The sequence below is a fragment of the Lycium barbarum genome, chromosome 6, assembly GCF_019175385.1.
Source record: "Lycium barbarum isolate Lr01 chromosome 6, ASM1917538v2, whole genome shotgun sequence".
NCBI lineage: Eukaryota > Viridiplantae > Streptophyta > Magnoliopsida > Solanales > Solanaceae > Lycium > Lycium barbarum.
Genome location: NC_083342.1, coordinates 23,445,296 through 23,458,833, shown reverse-complemented (window position 1 = coordinate 23,458,833; position 13,538 = coordinate 23,445,296).

Sequence of the window (13,538 nt, the reverse complement as noted above, 5' to 3'; positions counted from 1 at the left end):
TTCCAGAGGCCGTTCCCGTTCTAGTCCATCCGCAGCCGTTCCAGGCCAGTGGTAGCTCACCGTGACAGTCACCTACATTTACGCCAGCGCTCCTACTTGCTGAGATACCTGGGTCTTCATCACAACTGAGCCAGAATGCGTACATGGAGAAGCGTGGTGACTTCGATTGGGCAGCGTTACGTGCTTTATTAGCTGATGAGTGGCCTGTGAGGAATTTAGACGGACCCAGGATTCTTGACTTCGATGAATTTTTAATCCCGGTTAGTATTTAAAATACTTATTTGATCATTTAAATTACTTATTTTAAATATATATGTTACTTATTATTTCGTAATTTTTCATATTTAGGGTTCAGCGCCAGTGGATCCACAAGAGCGACCTACTCAGGCGTTTTCTCATCAGCCTGCCGAGTCAGCGGTGTCTTCCCATGTGACTGTCGAGCCAAAGGTAAGATTTTTATTAAAATCAATTTTATTCAATATAAGGTGAATATTTAAAATACATATTTGATTATTTAAAGTGCTTATTATATATATATGTTACTTATTATTTCATAATTTTTCATATTATAGGATTCGACGCCAGTGGGTCCACAGGAGCGATCCATTCAGGAGCCTTCTCATAAGCCTGCCGAGGCAGAGGTGTCTTCTCATGAGACTATCGAGCCACATGTAAGCTTTTTACTTAAAATCAATTTTATTCAATGTAAGGTGAATATTAACTTAATTTTTTTAACCTTTATTTGGACCTTGAACAGCATCTCGTCCAGGAGACTACATCATATTCAGCACCGGACCCATCTCAGACGCCTACAGACCCACCTCAGGAGCTTACTCAAGCCGTCGATACACAGGTTTGATTATTCAACAAACGTTAATGTATTCAATTGAATAAATAAGAAATGGTACTATTTATTATATATTTTTCAGGTTAATCCTTCAGCGCCTGCTATGGCAACTCCCGACGAGGAAGAGGTCGAGTTTCCAGACCCAGCTCAGCCTGAGGGTCTAAGCTTGCCAGCGGGACTAGATCCCAAGAAGAAGCACGTTATAGTCAAGGGCGAGGGGAAGAGGAGATGATCATGACTTGGAGCGCCCGGTTATTAAGAGGAAAAAGGGCGATGGAGACGATGGCGAGGGCGGCGGGGATGGTATGAGCCTTAGGCCTAAGGATAGTCTCCGGCATACTACATGTGGGACCCACTAGTATATACAATAATCTTGTACAGTTTAAGTAAATATTGTATATTTAAAGCGTTTCTATTTATATTTATAAATATTATATTAGTCTTTATTATTGTTTATAGAGTGTCACATCCTAAATTGATAATAAATAAAAAACGTGACACATTCGAAATAAAGTTAAGCATTAATTTAAAAATGACACGAAACCCTAAAACATAAATAACGTAAAGCTAAGGACTACAAGTCTTCAAACAAAAATGGACTTTGAGCACTTTTCAACCACTAAAACGACAATCCGAATTTTAACGTATCTTTGATGTATTGAGCCTACCTTATTAATTGCACAAAAATAAGTAGGGTTCTATATAAAATATTGAAGTTCCGCAGTCTCAAAGCATGATTAGTATACTGTTAAAGTACGTAAAAAAGTGTGAAAATATAATAAGAGGCTGTTTTCGAAAATAGGGACTCCTATAGCGCAGTATTTTACTGCGCTAAAGGAGAGAGTCAAAATCCTTTAGCGCAGTAAAATACTGCACTAAAGCACTTAACGGTGCCGTTAAGCGCTTTAGCGCAGTATTTTACTGCGCTAAAGATATTTTTGTACCAATTTTTTTTAGAATATTTTAATTCACTTAGAGTTTTTATTGAGTAACTTTGGTTTCGGACTCCCAGGAAAATAAGGTGAATAATTCGTTGAAGTCAATCAAATTACACTGTTTGAAAATTAATTATTAAAAAAGCTGAGCAAGATATTTTTTTGGAGGGGAAAGTGGGCCATGACATTACCGCCCTACTAATATCCCTATCGAAAACTTTTGGAAAAGCTTTCAATTTCTTTTTCCAAATCTATTCTTAGAATCCTTCGATAATGACTTGTTTTGATTATGACTACTGAATATTATATTATTTCTATCTCTTGAGTGCTGTAGATGCAATAGACTTTTTGTAGAAATAATTGGTAAGGTCAAGCCACCATTATACTTTAGCATGCATGCTTAAGCCTTGATTATAAAGACAGGTTTGATTGTGATATTTTCAATTATTCATGCTTTTTTCTTTTCTTTATTTTCGACTATTTAATTAACTACAATAACAAGCCAAAATGTACAAATAAATATGGCAACAATAATTTTTTTGTCATTGATCTTAGGTATCATTTTTATTTATTTATTTATCTGTCTTTTCTTCAACTACTAGATGTTTTATTTTCATTCATAAATCATAGATTAAAATGTTTTATTAAAAAGGAAAGTCAGTTATTTCATTTTTTCTTGATAATATAGATATTTTATGGTTTGAAGATGTAGTTTTTAACTAAAAGTACTTGTTAGGAGACTTAAGCGTATTTTGGGTTTCCTTAGCGGAAGTGGAATTATTATAACCATAATTCATATCACCTGTTGTCGGAAATGCTGACGAAGCTGATGAATTTCCTTTGTCCACAACCTAAATATTCTAGCCTAGATATCCTCTAGAAGATGCAAAACATTTTTCTTTGTAAACCCTAACTGTCATATTATGGTGAAAATTTTGTATTTTTTAATATACATAAAAATGTATCTACACATTATAGGTATGGTTTAAAAGAAGGACAAACTAATAGACCAAGGAGCTACTTATGATGGACACAACCCAATAGCTTTTTTTCCTGGAGAAAATGAAGAATTCTTCCGTTATAGCACTTTCGCGAGCTAACCATAACTATATCGAATGTATAATTATCTTTTACTTAGGGTGTACTTATCAAAAAACAAATGATTAATAAGAACAATTAAGATGGAAGTTTTCATTGGTCAAATCAAAGTCAAAGTATATATTGCTAAAGTATTTGATGCATGAGAGCCAAGATGGATTCGGGTAGCAATTAGGGACCACCCCTAACCTCCCCCTACTCCCCTCGTTTAAAAAATAAATACTATATATAATAAAATTACAAAATTTGAGTGAGGATACCTATATTCGAATGGCAAAACTGTATATTGAGGGCCAAGTAATAATTAATACTACACAAATTGAACATATAAAACAAAGTCGATTAATTATTGTCTCTTCCACTCTCTCTTCCTCTATTTCCCCCCTTTTAATGGCAGTTGCATGATTATTTTGGAAGAGGAGAAAAATATGGTAAATTTACTTTTGTTTTTCCTTTTTTCTTGATTAGAAATTTGCGATATATACTAATAATGTTGATAGTACGGGTTCGTCCAAAATCGAATCTTAATACAATCCGACTCTTTATAATAATCAGCTTCTATAACATTTAACTATAGAATTTTCTTTGGAATAAATTTTTCATGTTATGTTATATGTTTTTCTATAACACCATTTTTCTATAACAGTAAAAAGACATGCGTACAAACTGTATAGATTTAAATTACTACATGTGGTGTAAAGTGGAAAAAAAAAATTAAAACGCAAAAGACAAAACTAATATGATTTTAATTGTATGAGTAAGAAAATATCACATTACATAATATGTCTCATTATTTATTTATTTATTTATTTTTGTGTTCGATTCTCAATTGTCTTCTTTCTTCAATCTTTCCTTCACCCCACTCTCTATAAAAACCTAGTAGTACTATTTAATTATTGGAGATTTAACTATAACTTTTTGTATTATAGCTAACGACACTAAATAATTTAAAGTATGCCTAAGCTACCCCATTATAAACTAAACATAGTTCCTCGGGTACGTTTGTCTGGTTGTTGTTCCAAATCTAATGTTTAATATTTTTGCCACGTTTCTCTTCCATTTGACAGGCCATCTCCAATCTTGCATCATTTTTTGCACCAAATGCTATTTTGGAGCTCCAACCTTGCACCAATATTTTTTGCACCATTTTGGTGCATGAATAGTGTTGCATTCATTGCACCATTACTATTCATTAATAATTTATTATTATTATTTTATTATTTAACACTTTTAATTTAACATATTATAAATTTTAATTTTTACATTTAGATTCTTAATATACCTATTCATCTACACCATTACTATTCATTAATATTTTTATTTTTTTATTTTTATATAACACTTTTAATTTAACATATTATAAATTTTAATTTATAATTTTAGATTCCTAAAAGAAATATTCTTTTTTGGTGCAAAAAATGGTACAATGGGTTGGAGTTAATTTGCACCATTTTGATGTTTGCACCATTTTAATGCAAAAAATGGTGCAATGGGTTGGAGATGCCCTTATACCTGATCTATGTATGCAAGTCTCTTTCTCCCGGTGTCTTTTATTTTTCCTGCTATTTATACATAACATCTTATAGGCTATAGCAGTCTATCAAGCTACCATAAAAGTCTTTTTTTTCAGTTGATTTTGCTTAAAAAAAAAAAAAAAAGAGAAGGAAAAAGTTAACTAGTTTTCATACTGGGACATGTATGAAACAACAACAATAACAACATACCCAGTGTAGTCTACAGGTGGGGTCAGAGGAGGGAGAGTATACGCACACCTTATCCCTATCTTGAGAGGTAGAGAGACTATTTCCGATAGACCCTCAGCTCAAGAAAGCATGGGACATGCATGAAAATATAGGATAAATAATTGCACTTCTTTATTTACGATCTTTTTAGTACTCATATGGCATTATTCTATAATTAATCATGCTATTTTTGTTATTCAAGTCGAACATTGGAATTAATTATTGGCAGGAGCATTGTTAATCATAGGTATCAAAAGTAACAAAAGGTTATTCCCTTGTTAATGCCTAATGTAGGAGGTTGAGAAAAGAAGAGTCTAGTGCTATAGGGCATTGTATCTATAGTATACACTAAGCTTGGCAACCGGTCTGATTTTATCGGTTCAAACCGGTAACCAGACCGGTTAAATAGGAACCGGAACCAATGAAACCGGTTTACCAGTTCCGGTCAATCGTTTATTTTTTATCGGTCTGGATTTGTATTTTAGGGACCGGATAACCGGTTAAACCGGTCAAATCGGAACCGGACTGGTTAAACTGGTCAAAAATGATTTTTTTTTTTTTTTTAAAAAAAAAGTAGTTGTTGCCATTGTGGGCTGGACCGTTGGCCAACTGTCCATTTGCAAAAATGGTCGTTGGCAACAGCTCCAAACTCCCTTTTTGGCCCGCCAACCCCCCCCCCCCCCCCCCAAAACTTTTTTTAACACCTTAACCCATCCCCCACCCCTATATTAACCCCTCTCCATTTCCATTTTAATTCACACCAATTCACTCTTCTCTTTCTCTCAATTATAGTTACTTTGCAATACTTAGCCACTTAAAATTTCTCTCAATTAAATATTTTAAATTTTTATTCTAGTTTCAATTATTAATTTTGCAATTATAAAAAAAAAATTGTTGGTGGAATTGGTGATTTTGCAACAATCCGAAGTAGCTCCAAAGCTTTGGTGGATTTGCAATTCTAGCCGCCTTTACTTTGTTGAAAATTAGTCCGGCAATTTGGTACTTTCGTTCCAACTCTATCTTTATTTTCTGCTATTTAATTTACGCAATTTAATTTGTTGCAATTTATTTTCTTGTGATTTATTTGAGTGTGATTTAAATTAATTCTATTTAATAATGGCGAAGAGATTTAGATGTGGTGCTGGTAGTAGTGGTATTGTTAGGGGTGGGTTTAATGAGGAAACATTTGTGAACGAAACACCTAATTTAGGTATTGATATTGGCGAAAATAATCCACTTTTAGATCATGAGGCAATGCAACAACTTTATACCGACACTTTTAATGAAATTGATGATGATGATGAAACACAAGCCCCCGAAAATCCCATAGGAGATACAGGTCATGCACAATCACATACACAAGACAAACCGCCAATAACTCGTAAGCCAACCGCTATAATTTGGAAATTTATGACTAAGAATAAGGAAAGACAAATAGCTATATGTAGTTTATGTAAACAAGAATTTACTTTTAGGCAACAAACTAGTAAGAATGGTGGAACGGGTACACTAAGGGGTCATATGAAAGCTAAACATAAGGATGTTTGGGGAGAGCAAACGGGTTCAAATGTGAGCAGGAAGGGGGGGGGGGGGGGGGTATTCAAATGACGATAGACCCACGAACCAGTAAAAATTTTTGCTATGACAAGAAAAAAGAGCATGTAGAAATAGCTAAAATGGTTGCTTTTGATGCTCTACCATTTTCCTTTCCTTTGGGTTTGAGGTTTGTTACTTATATTCAACATTGTTATAATCCGTTATTTGAGGGTATTCCTAGAAATACTTGTAGAGCGGATGTTATAGATTTGTATAAAAATTATAGATTTTATTTGCGCCATGTATTTAATTCTTTAAATTATAGTGTTTCTCTTACCGCCGATTTGAGTCTTAGTCTTAATAAGTTAGATTTTTTTGCTATTACATGCCATTGGGTTGATGATAATTGGGTGATGCAAAAAAGAATTATAGCTTTTTTATATGATAAAGGGAAAGGTCATCACGACGGAAAAAATTTAGCGGATTCAATGTCTACTATTATGAGAATTTTTAACATTTATAGAAAAATACTTTGTATTACTTTAGATAATGCTTCTAATAATACAAAGGCGATTGGTCTTTTAAAAAGGAAATTAAACCCTCCGCTAAAAAATATTTTTCATGTGAGATGTAATTGTCACATTTTAAACTTGGTCTTGAGTGTTTTGAAGATTCTATTCAAAAAGTTAGAAATGCGGTTGCGTTTCTTTTTTGTAATGCTAATAGGGCAAAACTAAGAGATATTAAGAATTCTTGTGTGAAAAATGGCCTTAGACCTAGGAAAATTCAAATAGAAGTTGACACTAGGTGGAACTACACTTACATTATGTTACAACAAGCATATGATTATAGGATTCTCATACAACAAGTTCACAACCATTTTAATACGAATAGTGATGATTGGTTAAATATTACCAATTGGGAAGATGTTAAGTAATGTGTTGAACTTTTACAAATTTTTTATAATAACTCTTGCTTTTTCTAGACAATTCTATCCCACGGTAACCATAATTTTAGCCTACTTAGCGGAAATAGCTAGAGTTTTACAAGAGTATAAAAATAAATCCGATTATCAAGTAGCTATTTTTAATATGACAACAAAATTTAAGAAGTATTTTTTTCCCATCCCAATTTTATTTATATTGGGTTCTCTTTTAAATCCTTGTTTAAAAATGTCTTATACTAGAGCATTGGTTAATCAAATTTATACCTTTTTAAAAGTTAAAGAGGAAGTTAAACCATCTTTAACTGACGCCGAGCTCGCGATTGATGCCGAGTTTAGAAAAGTTTTTAGTCATTATTCTAATTTGGAAGAAAATGCTAGGGCTTGTCGGGTTTGTCGCATTTAAAAGTTTTACATTCACATCCAACTCCTTCTTATAATGCAAACTTCGATGAATATCACCTTTATTTGATGCAGCAAAATGTGAATATCAAAGAACTAGATGATTTGGACGTCTTAGCATGGTGGAAGAGATACAAGGCAAGTAATCCGATACTTTCAAGAATGGCTCGAGATATCCTTACGGTTCAAATATCAACCGTGGCTTCAGAGAGTGCATTTAGCCACGGAAGACAACAAATTGGAGACCATAGACACTCATTATCCGGATATAGCTTGCAAGTACTACTGTGCATTCGCGATTGGATTAGATCGGAGCGACGCAACCAAAATTCAAAAGCGGTGGAAGGCGAAGAGGAAGAGATCGGAGCGAATATGATATGGCGGATATTAGCCAAATGATTGACACTTTTTAATTTTATTATTCTACTATTTCTTTGCAATTCATATATTATTTGCAAGTTAAAAAAAACTACAACTTGCAAATAAATGTTATCCTTGAATGAATAAAATATATGGCTCATTGAGCTTTCTTCTATTTACTTGTGTTCATATTTTTACTTATCTTAAGTTAGGAATATACCTAAAATATATTAAGAATATACTTATAATATACATCTACTTAAATTAAAAACTAGAAAGTTATATACTTGAAAAATAACTAAAATATACTAAGAATATACTTATAATATAAATATACTTAATTTATAAAATAGGAATTTATAAACTTAGAAAAAACTTAAGTTATAATACATATAACTTAAACATATATAAGTATATATAGTATACATATAACTTAAACACACACACACACACACACACACACACACACATATATATATATATATATATATATATATATATATATATATATATATATATATATATATATATAACTTATATAACCTAAGTATATTGATATATATAAGTATATTCTTAGTATATTTTAGGTATATGTAGTATAACTTAATATATATATATATATATATATATATATATATATATATATATACGTATATGTTGTTAGTTAGTAAATATATAAACTTTACTTATAAACTTATATAACATATATAAATATACCTACAATATATATATATATATATATATATATATATATACACACACACTATACAAAAATAAAAAATAAAAAGGTTTTCTAATGTTTTGGACTGGTCCGGTTCCGGTTTCCATGTTTGGAACCGGTAAACTGGAACCAGTTAAATTGGAATTGGTGGCCGATTCCGATTTTTAGATCGGAAATCGGCTGGTTTTATAACCGGTTACCGGTCCGGTTCCGATTGAACCGGTTAACAGGTTTAGTATACACGACAACAACTCTATCAATGATCGACTATCAATTCAAATATATATATAGTAGAACATTTAGGGGGAAAAGATAAATTTCCATTTTGGTTTAGAAATAATAATTTGATTAAGTAATAAGCAAAGGAAAATAATTTTATACACAATCGATCCTTATAGGGTTTATCATATGTATATATATTTATTTTATCCTTTATAAAAGCATAAAACTTTAACATGTAATATTGATCGACATTTTTATTCTTTAAAATAATATATAAAATAAAATTGTAATTGTTTTTAAATATTTGTGACTTTAAAATCAACTAAAAATTTGGTTATTAAATCCTTCCTAATTATTTCAACTATGTAGAAAGTCCTAATTTATTTAGAACTTCAAAATCAATTAATAGGACCCATTTGGCCATAAGAATTATTCACTTTTTTCCGTTTTTTTTTTCACTTTTTCCAAAAATTATTGTTTGGCCATGAAAATTCCAAATACAACTTGGAGTTGTATTTGGAATTTGAAAAACAAGAAAAAATTGTTTTTCACAATCAAAACAAGTATATTTCAACCAAAAAAAAAAAAAAAACTATTTGCAAAAATCATGGCCAAACACAACTCCAACTTCAACACCAAAATTCCAAAAAAAAGTGAAAAGTTTTTTATTTCTATGGCCAAACGCCTACTAAGAGTTTACCTTATATAACTGATTTGCTTGTCACCTTCCATGTTAAATTTTCTAATATTTGGAATTTTGAAATCAACTAAAACTTCATTTAACCTTCCTTATTTGAACTGTACGAAATCTTAATATTAATGACTTTAAATTAATTAAAATTTCTATTACCTTATATAAATTATTTCCTAATGTGAACACTGCTTCCCACCTCATTCCCACCGAACCAACTTACTGGAAAAACGCATGGTGGGAAACAGATTCACATTGAAACACTGGGAAACTTTCTATTTTTTTTCGTGTGAAATCAGTATTATTTAGGTTTTTCCTATCGACATTCGGTGGGAAATACTGACATTTTTCAGGGGGAAGTACTGAACATTTAGAGATTTTTTAGTAGGGAATATTAAACCGATAATAGCAAAATAAAAGGCTAATTTTTTCGTTCAATAAGAGCATGACACGTAACTTTTTTCAAAGCTGAAAATGAAATTTTAACGGGTGAGGGATAAATATAGCTTTAAAGCATAACTGTAGGACTATATTTGTTGAAAAAATTTAACGGAGGGCAAAAATAACTTATGGCCAATAGTAAAATTACAAATGTAACTCTTTTTTTGTTCCATTATTTCACATTTTTTTCTATTCCTTTCTTCTTAATTTTCTTGGATTCTGTTGTTTGTGTCTGTGTTTGTGTTTGTGTTTGGTGGGCTTTGGGGTTGGGGATGTTCAAGGGTATGGTGGAGGAGTGTTGAAGACATATAAACACCATCAAAAGATGTGATGCAGTGGATAAGGTTGTTCCTTCCTTAACTAGAGATCTCGAGTTCGAGCGCTCTGCATATGAAAAAAAATCTTCTATAAGAACATTTCTCCCAAATAGGTCTTATGCGGCAACTCTAAATTTAGTCGGACTCCAATACAGACATCAGACACTGGATGAGGGGAAAAAAAGACATACATTACTCCCTCTGTTTCAATTTATGTGGATCAATTTGACTGGGCACGACATTTAAGAAAGAGTGAAGATTTTTGAAACTTGTGGTTCAAAATAAGTTTTGAAGATTTGTGTGGCTGTAAATCATTTCATAAAGTGAATTTATTTCTAAATTAGGAAGAGGTCATTCATTTTGATATGAGTTAAAAAGGAAATAGATTCACATAAATTGAATAGATAGAGTATATTATTATAAGAAAAATAGAGAGAGAATAGTACAGCTATTGGGGGTGCATTCTATTGTCTTTTGTACTGTCTACTCAGAATTTGTAATGAACTTATTATTATTCTAATAATTTTAAAAGCTTTTTAATGCTTAGCTGGAATTTAGCGGAACACAGCTGTCATTATGGTACGGTCCGCAGCGTAACCGCACCTTCCAACGTCGCCGTTTTTCCACATATTTTTCTTTCTTTTCTTTTCTTCTGGAATTTGCTGTCTTTCTCTACCTACCCCCCCAAAGTAACTTCCAAATGTCCGTTTTGTCCAACACTTTTTACATTAATGTCACTTTAGTCCCTCTATGAATTTCATCAAAGTGGAATCTCACTTTGTTGGTTCTCTACATAAAAACTTGTGGGGTTGTGGGGGACCTCAAGTAATTTACTCAAATGCCCTCCTATTTTATTGTTATAAATGTAACCTACTCCAAATAAAAGATCATAAGTTACAAAATCATTTACATAGATTTGAGAGAGAGATTTTCATAAATGTAAAAATCTTGTACACAGATTTTTAATTTTGGAATTATTAGCCGATAAGATTTTAATTTGGTCTACCTTATTTATTTTGAACTTGTTAGACTACCTACAAGAGAAATCTTATTATGAGGTATGTATTAAATGAATAGAAATCTCAAGGGGTCAAATGAGGTTTGAATGAGAAAACTCATAAATATGTGTTTCTTAAATTCATAAATATTTAAAGTAAGAGGCGTAAACAGTTACCAGTTTCAAGAAAAGAAAAAGAAAAAGTAAGAGGCTTAATGAAAAGTAAAATTTTTAAGAAATAATATGCGTAATCGTGATTAAATGTGTCATGTTATAATTTCTTATAAATTCACATCAACTTATTACAAAAAACTCATATTCATTTACACTTACGTCAATGCATAAATAAAAAATTTGCACGTCTAATTCTTTTTTGAATTAGTCCAATGATTTTGGATAATTTCAACAAAATATGCATTACTCAAAGTCTATTTTTTTTTTAGACATATTCAAACTAAATCAAACATGTGAAAAGATCTAGTCACATTTCCTTCCGCTATGGAATACAAACGAGACATAAAAGTAAAATAGTCGAAATTGTTTCAAAATCCTGTGCATAGATTTTTTATTTTTGAATTATTAGCCGTTGCATTTATGTTGATTACATTTTACTTTTGGTCTACCCTATTTATTTTGAATTTGTTAGATTACCTACAAGAGAAATCTTATTATGATGCATGTATTAAATGAATAGAAGTCTCAAGTAAAATGGTCAAATGAGGTTTAAATGAGAAAAGTCATACATAATTAATTTAGTAATCAAGACATATTCCACAGATTAATAAAATAGGATTATAGCTGTATATGTGTTTCTTAAATTCATAAATATCTAAAGTAAGAGGCATAATGCAAGTTAAAATTAAAAATACGGAAAAAGCTCAAATATGCCATTGTCGGAAATGACTCATTTATGACACTCATCAATAGTTTGTTTTATTTATGCCATCGAATTATAGAAAATGACTCATTTATGCCACTCATCAATAGTTTGTCTTATTTATGCCATCGAATTATAGAAAATGACTCATTTATGCCATCGCTCGTTACCAAAATGACTCATCCATGCCATTTTTTATTAACGTCGATTTTATAATACTTGATATTACGCTTGGCCTCCAATTAGAGGTAAATGTCGTTTAATTAAACCAACCCAATTTTAAATTCCAAATTAATAAAAAAACCGACCCATACACTTGACTCACTCACAACCATAATCTAGTTGGAGGCTACGTGTAATACCAGGTATTATAAAACCGTCGTTAATGAAAAATGACATGGATGAGTCATTTTGGTAACGGGTGATGGCATAAATGAGCCAAATTATTGATGAGTGGCATAAATGAGTCATTTCCGATAGTTTAATGGCATAAATGAGCTAAACTATTGATGAGTGACATAAATGAGTCATTTCTGATAGTTCGATGACATATTTGAGCCTTTTCCGTTAAAAATATAATATGCGTAAATCGTAATAAATATATTATCATATAATTGTTTATAAATTCACATCAATTTTTTACGAAAAACTCATTTTCATTTACGCTTACGTCAATGTATAAATAAATTTTGCATGTCTAATTCTTTTTTGAATTGATCCAATGATTATGGATTATTTCAACCAAATATGCGTTGCTCAAAGTTTTCTTTTTAAAAATATTCAAACTCAAATAAAAAACGTGAAAAGATCCATTTTTTTTGCACGGATTGCCCTTCTTTTGGGGTGGTCTTTAAATTTTGCCCCTCATATTTATGGTCTTTAAATTTTGCCCTTCGCTTGGATACCTGAGGTTCTGGGTTCGAACCCCCGCTCAGGCATAAAATAAAAAAATAATTTCGCAAGGCAGGGCTGGGGGGAGTGTATGCCGGATTCGGCATAAAGTCCTTAAGAAAAAACTAAAGTTATGCCGGAGGGGGCATAACTTTTCCTCAAGACATAGTTTAGTTATGCCTTATGGGGCAAAACTTTTCCTTTAGGAACTATGCCTTATGGGGCAGACTTTTAATTAAGGCATAACCAAAAGTATGCCCCATAAGGCAGAACTTTTTCTTAAGGTATAGACTTTGCCTTATAAGACAAACTTTTAGTTATGCCTTAAGGAAAAATTCCGCCTAATGTGGCATACTATAAAAGTTTGCCCATTAAAAGTATGCCCCCACCGGCATAAACTTGTGAAGGAATTACCAAAGTTATGCCGGACCCGGCATACTTATGCCAAGTCTGCCCATAAGACATAAGTATGCCGGGTCCGACATAAGTTTGGTAATTCCTTAACAAGTTTATGCCGG